The 12,072-nt window shown below is 41.3% G+C and overlaps 1 protein-coding gene across 1 annotated transcript in view; it reads left to right on the plus strand.

Annotated features, from left to right (window-relative positions):
- The window catches only part of elavl2 (ELAV like neuron-specific RNA binding protein 2), a 77,662-nt gene that overhangs the window by 14,905 nt on the left and 50,685 nt on the right, over window positions 1-12,072 (plus strand). The window lies entirely within an intron of this gene.

Raw genomic sequence — 12,072 nt, forward strand, 5'->3', positions numbered from 1 at the left:
CTACAGATAGTCTACTTGTATGTCCACTCTGTGTGGCTAGGACAAAACTATTTTCCACATGTCTCAGTAGTACCAGAGGTTACAGCACCTTTTACTATTTTAAAGGGGTTGATTCTCTGCTCTTTACAGTTCACAACAGTGAAGTTCACGTCATTTGGTGTAAAAGATGAACAGATTAGAGAACTGCCCAGCAAAATCCATTACACAAGTGCAGGATCATGAAGGCTTGCCTGACTGCTTGCCCATGCTTCTTGTCCAGGTGACCAGAACTAACCATGACTATTGGTTTGCTAGAAGTTTTTGTGATCAGTGGCATTGCAGTACATCTAATTGCCCATCCAAATTCTTATAAATATATATTACTAATGCAGTTTTTAGTTTGGACAGACTTTTTCAACGTTTCTTTCTAGAAGGGTGCTGCAGAAGTCCTAGTGGCATTGGCCTTGCCCAACACCACTCCAGTGGCCTGACAAAGAATGCAATATAAAAGGTGCTTGATTTCCTAGCATTGACTTCATTTTTAAAAAAAAATAAATTTTTTAGCCTCCATTTTGTGTAAATGAGTAGCTATCATCCGACTGTTTGAAAAATTAAAACCCAGGACATCTCCATTTTTCTTCTAGCCTTTTCTTCTCTCTCTTTCCTTCCCTCGCCATCCCCATAATTTAACCTCCATTCTGCTGTGTATGATCTTGTTCTGGGGTGTGGTAGAAATTCTGATGGAAGAACCATTGTCCCTGACCCAAAATCTAATCTGTGTTTTTCCTGCAAATAGCTAGTTCTCTTGTAGGAAGAATGGTTGACTTTTTTTGTATTTTAGTGCCCAACATTCCCGTGCAAATCAAATTGGACCCCCCTGCCAAATTACAAAGCATTTTATAAACAATTATTTTGTGGCCTCTGGCTCTTCAAGTGTTCTCTATGTTTGATAGTATGGTCTTGCTCCTCCTGAAGTTCTTATTTCTCCTCTGGGACAAAAATATGCTGTCTTATTCTTACCTGTCCCTCCTTTATTTTAAAACTAAGATCCTGTAGCGTATACCTTACAATCTAATGATTTTTAAACCCAAGCTTGGTGGTGTTTGTCCATCTTTACCTAATCTACCTTCATTTAACATTCTTGCTCTTCAGATTTTGTTCTGCTTTAAGGACCCACTTGTTTCTTTAAATGCATTAGCTGTGTGTGCTAATTTTAAAATTGGCTTGAATGCCAAGGTTGTTTGCCAGTGATATGACGCCCATCTTCTATTGTCCCGTTGATTTTGAGCATGGAGCAGATTTTGTCAAAACAAGTTCATGTGGAAGGTGATCATAGTTTGGCTTTCTTTCTATTCTATTACCACCCCCCCCACCCTCTCAACAACTCCAATTTCCAAACGCAATACCAACTCCATGTAGAAGCACATGGTGAACAAGATGCACCAGTTGAGCTAGATTACCTAGTCAGTGTCCTTGGTCTCTCTTCTTCTCCTCCTCCTCCTCTTCCCCGCCCCCCCTCCATTTCTATCCTCTTGCGAAAATATATTAGCATTCATTCTGGTGTGGTTTTGGTATTGCTTAAGTGAGAGTGCCATGGTCACTGGCTAGCACTCAAATGCTATTGCTTTGACACCATCTAATGCTTTAGTTCTGGTATAAGTGCAAATCCAGGCTCACTGCTACATTGTAATAGCAGTACTGCAGACTGGGATGATACCACTGGGCAGTCTCCTAACTACATAGGTGAAATGTGGTCATGGACATCCCCCTTTGAATTCATTAAACTTTCAGCCATTGAAAACTGTTTGCAGTAAATGGTCATTTTGTTTAAATGGCTACTGTCCCAGTCCCACTAATGTTGGACCAACTAGGTCATACCACAGGGTATTAATCTTGGTACCCATATAGGCATCAGTTGATATCAAGGCAACAGTGTCAGCTAATGGCTCATGGTCTTTCCTTCCCAGGAGAAATTGCCCTGTTGAAAGGGAAATGGAATGCCCTTCCAGTGGGTTGTAGGGTTGGTAAGACTTTAATGCTTTTTAGTATTTAGACTAGTATAATGCTTGTGCACAGTTTTAAGTTTACAAATCAAATATCCAAGTGACTAAATGTGAAATGAATTAAATGTACAATGAGGAAAGAGCAACTGGCAGAAAATTAAGCAGTTATTTCCCTATTCAAACCTACCATTCACAAATCAGGATGTACCATAAACAAGCAATCAAATTGTTCAATTGTATTTATTCAACAGCCATTTCCTTTAAGTACACAGCCAGGTAGAAGTTAAGTTAACGTTAAAATGGATAATATTTCAGAAGAGTAATTTGTGACTTTTTAATTTTAGAAATGGCTGCTTCTCCACCCCCCTCCCCTCCACTTTCCACCCAGCATAGCCCTACTCTTCTGGTTTAAGCTCTGGTTTATTTCACCTGCCCTGGGATTTCTAGCAACTGTTGACAAATTGAGATGTGTAATGGAGCAGGATAATACCTACTAACAACTGCATTAGTTTTCAAAATACTTCTACAAATACAGCAGACAACTTGCAAATAACTGAAACATGGCTGATTTCAGGGAAGGGGGAGACCTTTTTTGTTTAAACTGTATAAAATCAATTTAGGTCAGTTTTTTTTTAAAAAAATGTTTTTTTTGTGGCCCCAGCACACACTGGTTCCTCCCAGTAGGAGGAGAATGCTTGAGTGCAGCTGTACTTTAGTCCTACCTTGCTGAATAACCCCCTATTAAGCTGGCCAATGAAAACGGAAGGTGGAGGGGGGGGTGCAGAGAAGATGATAGTGGGATAAGAGGAGAATGTCCCTGCACAGTAAGTTTCAGCGAGAACTACTTTAATCCACTGTGGTAGGGCGGTGGGGAGAGAATTGCATACAAAGCAGTTTTTGAGGAAGGACAGGAAGCAGTACTTGCGTCTCTATTCAGAAGTAGAGCAAATGTATGGGGTGTATTAGGGGTTTTGGAGGAGGAAGAACAAAAATTACATGCTTCTAAGCATATTTAAGTGGTAGGCAGAGAGTATTGTGACGCATCCAAGGGCTGCTTCCTTCATCAGTAAAACTTGTAACTTCAGCTAGTCAGTTGTAATAATATGGCTTCAGTATATTTTCTATATTACAGCAGTGGGTGAACTTTCATTGAGGCTGCAGCAAGACTGGGACCATTGTAAACATCTTTAAACCACTGTCCAGGACTACCTGTGAACTGTGGGGAGATATATTTGCTTCATTGGGATTAGACTGCTCTGAATTACTAATTTTAGTCTTTTTTTAAAAAAAACAATAATACTGGTGATCCTGTGCCTTAAATTAGCTTCAGCTGTTCTTGTGCAGTTCTCTGTATAATGTAATTCTTTGTTTCCCCCAATACATTGCCATTGGGCAGGTTTACTCAGGTTTTGTGACCCATGGTCCAAGGTTGGCATGTTTGGCCGGACAACTAAATATATGCTGGGATAAATGAGTCTTAGTACTATTGCAAAATGCTTATTAAGTGTCTGTACAAGTGTACTTTCGGAGGGCATAATGGAGCAGGATGCTCGTACCTTCCATGTGCATTAATTCCTTTTCTTCTGACTTTTGCCAGAACTGTTTGTACAAAGTGGAATCATTTATCTTTGAACTATACTTTATAATCATGGCAATATGGAACAAAATTGTAGTGAAGTCTGAAGTATCCAAGTTTACTGTGATCAATTTATGAGAGGGAGGAAAGAAATACCAAGAAATTCATTGAATAATAGCCACGCTGTGGTTCAAAGGATGTGCAAGGTAGCAACATTTAGCTAATCAGATTGCTTCAGACCCTTCAGTCACTCCTAAGCTTGCTTTGCCAAGCTCCATGTACTCTGACTCCTGCCTAAATTCTCTTAAAATCAAGATGTTACATGGTCTTCTGTTTCTATAAAATAGTAGATCTGTGGAAAGTCTACAAGAGAATTTAATTCTGGGCCAAAGAAGTGGATCAATACCTGTCAAAGGGATTGAGGGTTAGAAATGAGTCACATGGGCAATAGGAAGGGTATAATCACATTGAGGAGAGATGTTAAGGGAGTAATGCATGGATTATGGAAACATCAATATTGACAGGCCAAATGGCTTTTTTTCATTCCAAGCATTGTTGTGTTCTGAAACACAGCACACATTGCGAGCAGAATGGATAGTGAACTGAGCAGGAACTTGAGAATTTGGTGTGAGTGGGACTCTGGCAAAGTAGTGGGTAAAGTGAAATTAAAATTTAGTTTTAAAGTTCCAAGTTAAATTTTAAAGAAATTGCAAGTTAGTTAAATAGTTAACAAGCTGCAAGGCAGTAGCAGCTAACTAGGCAATCATATAGCTGATTGACTAATAAGGGGTAATTACTGTGAGCTGGAAGCTGATTGAGCAGTTGTAACTGGTGTTCTCAAAAGGTGTATAAATTAGAAAATATCTGCTGAAGCATAGCGCATTGCGAACGGAGTGGATCGTGAACTGAGTGGAAGCTTGAGAAATTAATGGGTAGGAATTAGGTGTAGAGGGGGAAGGAGGTGCTAACTTTTAAAAAAAAATGTTTTAAAAGCCCAAAACAGATTATCTATACACGGACTGCAGCGGTTCAAGAAGGCGGCTCACCACCACCTTCTCGAGGGCAATTAGGGATGGGCAATAAATGCCGGCCTCGCCAGCGACGCCCACATCCCATGAACGAATTTAAAAAAAACATAAATATACACTAAAATATGGCAGAGCAGGTTGTGTTGGGAATACAGTATGTGGGAGTTTGTGAACAGCGAGACCGTTCCACGCGCACACTTTGGCAGTAGATGTCTCCACCTCTAATCTCTCCAACTCGCAGACATTAAGCAGGAGTGCGAGTTGGAGACACTCCGACACATAAGGGAGGGGGAGGAGTATCTGAACAGTTTGCTCCAGACCTTGGTAACACCTCATAGAGAGGCACAGGATCAGAACTAGGTTGGTGTGACCAATAGTGTATAGAGTAAAGGGAACCCAGGTGAGATGGAGAACGAGGATCTGCAGAAACTGATCCTATCCAACAAATATAATGTACTTGCTACCTGTGAGGATAAGGATAAAGACTGTCGGAAAAACAGTCAGAATGCTGACCATGACACCTTGGAACAGGAGGCTATCCAAAGCGGGGAGGAGGAGAAGCGTGATTCAATAGTTGTAGGGCATTCAATAATTAGGGAGACAGATAGCGTCCTTTTGTAAGCAGGAACAAGAGTCCCACATAGTATGTTGCCTACCTGGTGCTAGGGTGAGGGACATCTCAAACCAGCTTGAAAGGATATTGGAGGGGGAGGATCCAGTCGTTGTGGTCCATGTTGGGACCAACAACATAGGAAAGAGTAGGCAAGAGGTCCTGTTCAGAGTACTATGAGCTAAATTTAAAAAAAAACAGGATTTCAAGGGTTATAATCTCTGGAATATTATCCGTGCAAATTGGTGTAGGGATAAACAGATTCAGGTGGTGAACACGTGGCTGAAGGATTGGTGTGGGAATGAGGGGTTCCATTTCAAGAGATGCTGGCACCAGTACTGGGACAGGCAGGAGCTTGTACCATTCAGAGGGGCTCCACCTGAACCGGGGTTTTTTTTATTCGTTCACGGGATGTGGGCATCGCTGGCGAGGCCAGCATTTATTGCCCTCGAGAAGGTGGTGGTGAGCCGCCTTCTTGAACCACTGCACTCCGTGTGGTGACTGTTCTCCCACAGTGCTGTTAGGAAGGGAGTTCCAGGATTTTGACCCAGCGACGATGAAGGAACGGCGATATATTTCCAAGTCCGGATGGTGTGTGACTTGGAGGGGAACGTGTGCAGGTGTTGTTCCCATGTACCTGCTGCTCTTGTCCTTCTAGGTGGTAGAGGTCGCGGGTTTGGGAGGTGCTGTCGAAGAAGCCTTGGTCCTAGCGGAAAGGATAAATAGGTTGGTCACATGGATTTTAAACTAGTAAATGGGGAGGGCTCAGGTGAAAAAAATAGTATAAATAATTCTAAAACAAACAAAGGAAGAGTAGAGTAATAGTCAGAAATTATGCTTTAGGCACTACAAGTAAAGGGAAAACTAAAAAATTAAATCGGGATAAGAGACGAGAAACATTGGAGTAGAAGAAAAGGTTAGGGTGGGGCCCAATAAGCGTTAATACAAAAGCATGGAATATAAGGAACAAACTGAATTGCAGGCGCTGGTACAACTTGGAGTAATGGTAGCCATTACTGAGACGTGACTGCAAGACTGTCAGGACTGGGAAGTGAATATCCTAGGTTTAAGGCCTATAGGATGAATAGGGAAACTGTTAGGGGGGGAGGAATAGCCTTGGTGATTAAGGATGAAATTACTTCAATGACGAGAGAGGATATAATGTAAGCGGGCAGTGGAGACTTTATGGATAGAACTAAGAAATAGAAAAGGATTTAAGACTGTAGTGGGAATTGTTTATAGGTCCCCTGGGAGCAGCTGTGAAGTGACTGAATATATAAATGCAGAGATTAGACAAGCATGTAGCAAAGGGAGAGTGGTTTTCATGGGCAAATCTTTTAATGGGTAAAATGACAGATCAGTGGGAGGTCTTCATAAAAGAAGTTTAAGAGGATACAGAACCAGTTTATACCCCTAAAGGGCAAGAGCTCTACTTGCCAAAAAAAACAGTAAGAGACAACATAAAACTTTTTTTTAAAAAGTGCAGATCCTGGCGACTGGGAGAGATACAAAGAACAGCAAAGGGTGTCACAAAAGATAGTAAGAGCTACAAAAATTATGAAAAGATACTTGCAAGGGATATCAACATAAAATGTTCAGTTATATTAGGAAAGTGGTCAAGAGCAATGTGGGCCCCTTAAAAACTGATCATGGTGATATTGTAAATGAAAATGGGGGAAAATGGTAGACATGTTAAATAATTACTTTGTGTCAGTACTTACTGTAGAGGAAGAGGATAGCAGGCTGGACACTCCATAGAAACTAATTTTGAATCGGAGATGCGCCATAATTAATGTAAGCAAATTATCAGTAATGAAGAAAATAATGGCACTAAAGAGTGACAAATCCCCAGGGCCAGATGGTTTCTCTCCCAGGGTTTCAAAGGAAGTAGGAGACCATTAGAGATGCCCTAACTATAACCTTGCAAAGTTCTCTCGATTCAGGAACCGTTCCTTTTAGATTGGAAAATTGCACATGTCGCTTTGTTAAAGGTGAGACAGGGAATTATGGACCAGTTAGCTGAACATCTGTTGGTAAATTACTAGAGTCTATAATTAAGGATAGTGACTGAACACCTTGAAAGTTTTCAGCTGGGCAGAGAGCCAGCATAGATTTGTAAAAGGTAGGTCACGCCTGACGAACCTGATTGAATTTTTTAAGAGGTGACCTGGTTAGGAAATTGGTTGAGTGGCAGGAGACAGAGTGTAGGGATAATGGGTAGGTGCTCAAAGTTTTCAGGATATTAAGGGGAACTGATGGGGTAGATAGAAACTCTCCACTGGTTGGGGAGTCTAGGACTAGGAAACATAGCCTCAAAATTAGAGCCAGGATTTCAGAAGTGAAGTTAGGAAACACTTCTACACGCAAAGGGTGGTAGAAGTTTGGAACTTCTGCAAATGGCAGTTAATACTAGCTCAATTTATTTTAAATCTAAGATTAGTTAACAAAAATCAATCAAAGGTATTAAGGGATCTGGGGCTAAGGAGAGTATATGAATTAGATCACAGATCAGCCATGATCTCATCGAATGGCGGAACAGGCTCGAGGGGCTAAATGGCCTATTCTTCCTATGTTCCCAGAACTTTAAATTTGCTGGTGCCTCTTTCCTCCTTAAATCATTCCTTGGACTTTTAAAACCCAGGCCTAGCATCAGTTCATCACTAACTTTATTTACTGCTATTGAATTTGGGTGTCCTGCGTGGTTGGCCTCAGCCCTTCACATAACAATGAATGAATGATGATTTGCAGGTCTGATCTCTAGCTGCTTTCTGTTGTCTAGAGGAAACACTCATACAGAAAATATAGCAAATAACTTGCTAGTATGGAACCTGCTTCAAATGCTGAACTGCATTCCTGCAAATGTTATTACTTTGCTTGCTCCCTCTTGTTTGCCATTGAAGAAGTTTCATTTGAGACTAGGCAATCAGTATTGATTAAGCAAATTCTTAGAAAATAACCATTTTCTCAACAAATTTGGATTGATATAGCTCCTTTTTTAATGTGGGGAAAACATCCAAAGATGCTCTAAGAGGCATATGAAAAGACACCAACCCAAAAAAGGATGGATAAGAGGTGACGAAAGGCAAGAGATGGATTTTAAGTGCGCGGGAGGTAGAGAGGAGTTTTGGGAGGAAATTTCAGAGCATGGGAACTACGCAGCTGAAGGCATGGCTGCCAATGGGGTGAAGTGGGGGTGGGGGAGAAGAGAGGAGAGGGCCAGAGTCAGAATTTTGGGCTGATGAAGGTTAGAAATGGGGACGGATGAGGCCATGGAGGGATTGAAATGCAAGAATAAGAATTTTAAATTTGAGGTATTGGACTAGGACAGTGTAGGTCAGTGAGAACAGTGGGAATGGGGTGAGTGGGAGTTGGATTTAGCATAGGATACAGGCAGTATATTTTTGCATTAGCTGATCTTTACTAAAGGAGGATGGGAGGCCCTTAGAATCAAGATGACAAAGGCTTGAATAAGGGTTTCTCAGGCATGCAATGCTATGGAGGTGGCAGTTTTTGTGATGGAAAGGATATTGGGTCAGAAGTCCAGGATGCTGAGGTTGCAACCAGTCTGGTTCAGCCAAAGTTGGTGGCTGGTTGGGTGGGGGGCAGTGGAGTTGGTGCTGACGGTACATAGTGTTTCAGCCAAAGGCTGAAAATGATGGCTTTGAACTTTTTACTGTTTAGATGGAGGAAATTGCAGCTCATCCAAGACCAGATGTCAGACGAGCAGTTTGGCACAAATTAAAGGTCAGATATTGCATTTACCTGATCCCTTTCACAAGCTAAAGAAAGTAACCAGATTATGGCTACCTGCTTTATTTAAGTTTTTCCATATTCAGATGCAGCCTTTTACATAATCTGATTTACAATTCCGTCCAGGCTGCCTTCACACCTGGAGGTACAAAATACCATGCACTGAGAATTTATTTTTTTCAAAGCTTAATGGAGAGGTTGAGTACAGGAAGCTTGCCTAAATATATCAGACCATTGGGCCTGAGTGAATTTTTAGTGAGAATCAAAATTTGAACTACATCGTTCTCTATCAAACTTGTCTGCAACAGTACGTGGTGCTACTTGCATGACTTTTAATCCAGAACGTCCCTTTTACTTAGTGCTTCCAGGATTTTCCTTTTTTAAAAAAAACCCTTTTTCTGTAGTTCCTTATCTTTGTTGTTTGGTAATCATTAGAATCTACTCTTCCAATTACACTGAACACATGGTAAAAATAATGGCAACATTTCATGTGCAAAGTTTTGCTTGTCACGCCTTAATCCCCTTTTTAAAAAAAAACACCATCAACTGCTGGAACAACCAGAACTGGTGTGAACATAATTCAAAACTCCCTATCAGTACAGGAAAATGACTCAATAAATCGCAACTCGATCCAGTTCATTAGTACTACCAATCTGATTTGTTCATTTATATTAAATTTAAGTGTGGCACACACTTCAGTCCACAAACTTGCTTCCTATTATCTCAATTTTTGGTTATACTCTTGATATTTACCATTTTGTAAACTGCAATGTGAGCATTTCCCAGTTTGTCAGCTCTCCTGTTGGGGTCTCTCGCCTTTAAGTTGCTCAAGCAATTTGTTTTAAGTTTCCCAATTCTGATGTTTTAATAGTGACCAGCCAATGCCACAGGCAGTTTACTCATCTAGTATGGCACGCATTACTGTCAGTGTTGCATTCCATCACAATTTTTGAACAATGCTTTTGTCAGCATTTAACAATGGGGGAAGAACCCGAGTGGTCATTTACCTGTTGTGCTGTAGATGCGGGCCTCTGGGCAATTGGCTGCACTGTGGACTAAGCTGCAGGTCTTTGACCACTAGGTGGCGCTGTATGCAAGTCACTGACCCACCTACCATTTTGGTATTCGCCACATGACTGTGGCCCCTTGGCCTCATGATCCTTAACCTGTACTTGCCCTCACCCACCCTTTTCCTCCTCCTCCTCCTCCTCTCCCCCCCGCCCCCCCCCCCCCCCCCCCGCCCCCAAAGGTTCCCTGAGTGTCTAATCATACTGGCTAGATCAGTGTTGAAATCTTCAACAAACTGAGTTCTTTACAAGAACATTGCGATGAAGGACTGAGCCTTTTTTACCTTGGTAATTTAAGACTTTGTATTTAACTTCCACATTGCTCTGGGTAGTGCATTAATCTACCACTTGTGATTTCCTTTTTGATTTTAATCCATTATTCAAAATAAATGTTAGATTTAGTTTTCTTGCGTTTAGTAGCAGGCCTTAAAAGATTCTTCAACATTGAGGTGGGTTTATTGTTTTTCCCACTAGTCTTAATATGCCTGAACTGTGGGATGTCACTTGAATAGTTAACATTCAGTGTCATCTATGTTGCCAGTTATACCAAAGATTCAGTTTGTCATGTTCCATAGTAGTAGCCTTCTGCCCCATTGGACTTTATCGATGCTCTGCTTTTATCTTTCATGCATCCCTCAAGCTTTGGAGTGACTACTCACATTTGGGTCACATTGCTGCATCCATTGTTGCATTACGGTTCTACTGCCTTTAATTTGGAAATGAAATTTAGTCTCTGCCTAGTGTCTTGGCCAGTATTTATCCCTGAACCAATATCATTACAAAAACATGGTCTGGTTGTTACCACATTGCTGTTTATGGGACCTTGCTGTGTGCATTTTGGCTGCAACATTACAAGTGATTACTGTGTCCGATTCTGGGCACCATACTTTAGGAAGGATGTCAAGGCCTTTAGAGGGTGGAGAGGAGATTTACTAGAATGGTACTAGAAATGCAGGACTTCAGTTATGTGGAGAAACTGGAGAAGCTGGGGTGGTTCTCCTCGGAGTAGAGAAGGCTGAAGGCAGACTTAATAGAGGTGTTCAAAATTATGAACGGTTTTGATAGAGTAAATAAGGAGAAACTGTTTCCACTGGCAGAAGGATTAGTAACCAGAGGACACAGATTTAAGGTAATTGGTCAAAGAACCAGAGGTGAGATGAGATTTTGTTTTTACACAGAGTTGTAATAATCTGGAATGCACTGCCTGAAAGGGTGGTTGAAGCAGATTCAATAGTAATTTTCAAAAGGGAATTGGATAAATACTTGAAGGGGAAATATTTGTAGGGCCATTGGTGGGGGGGGGGGGGGGGGGGGAAGAAGTGAGACAAATTGGATAGCTTATTCAAAGAGCTGGCACAGATATGATGGGCCTCTTTCAGAACTATTATTCTATGATTCTGTGACACTTCAAAAGTATTTCATTTGCTCCATTTCTCTCTTCCCCTGCGCTCTCTTCCATTTTCCCACTCTCTCTATCTTTTCTCCTGCTTTCCAAAAAAACCCATTGCTGTACAAGTGATGGGTTCTATGATCCGGTTCTATGATCCTGTTCTTCTGCTTCTTGGACCTGTTTTAGTACTGCCAGAAATAATGGCACCACTATTGGGTACCTCTTCCCTCTAGCTTAACTGGTGTGTGATTAATCCTTGTAACTTTCCCCACTATTTACTTATGCTCTTGTGTCCTCTTGTCTGGAGGATTTTTGGCCATATGTATTGATTGACATATTATAGCAACAGTGGCTTGTACAGCATAGTGGGAGTTAACTTGTAGTCTGGTGCCCAGGCTCATTGAACTAGGTCCGTTATTCTCACAGGATGTCTTTTCCCAATTTGTGGCTTTGCAACAAAGCAGAGACTTCTTGTCCCACTTCTCCATGACTCGCAGTCATCCTGTTGACACTTTCCGTTCTACAGAGATGTAGTAATCACAGTGTGGTGGAAAGCCTCTTCCCTTTTGATTCCACAACTTCTGATTATCTTGTGCCTAAACTGCTGTTGTTAATCATTTAAAATGGCTGAATTAATAGCCTCTGTACAGACCTGATTCTCTTCTGATG

This window comes from Heptranchias perlo, chromosome 4, assembly GCF_035084215.1.
Source record: "Heptranchias perlo isolate sHepPer1 chromosome 4, sHepPer1.hap1, whole genome shotgun sequence".
NCBI lineage: Eukaryota > Metazoa > Chordata > Chondrichthyes > Hexanchiformes > Hexanchidae > Heptranchias > Heptranchias perlo.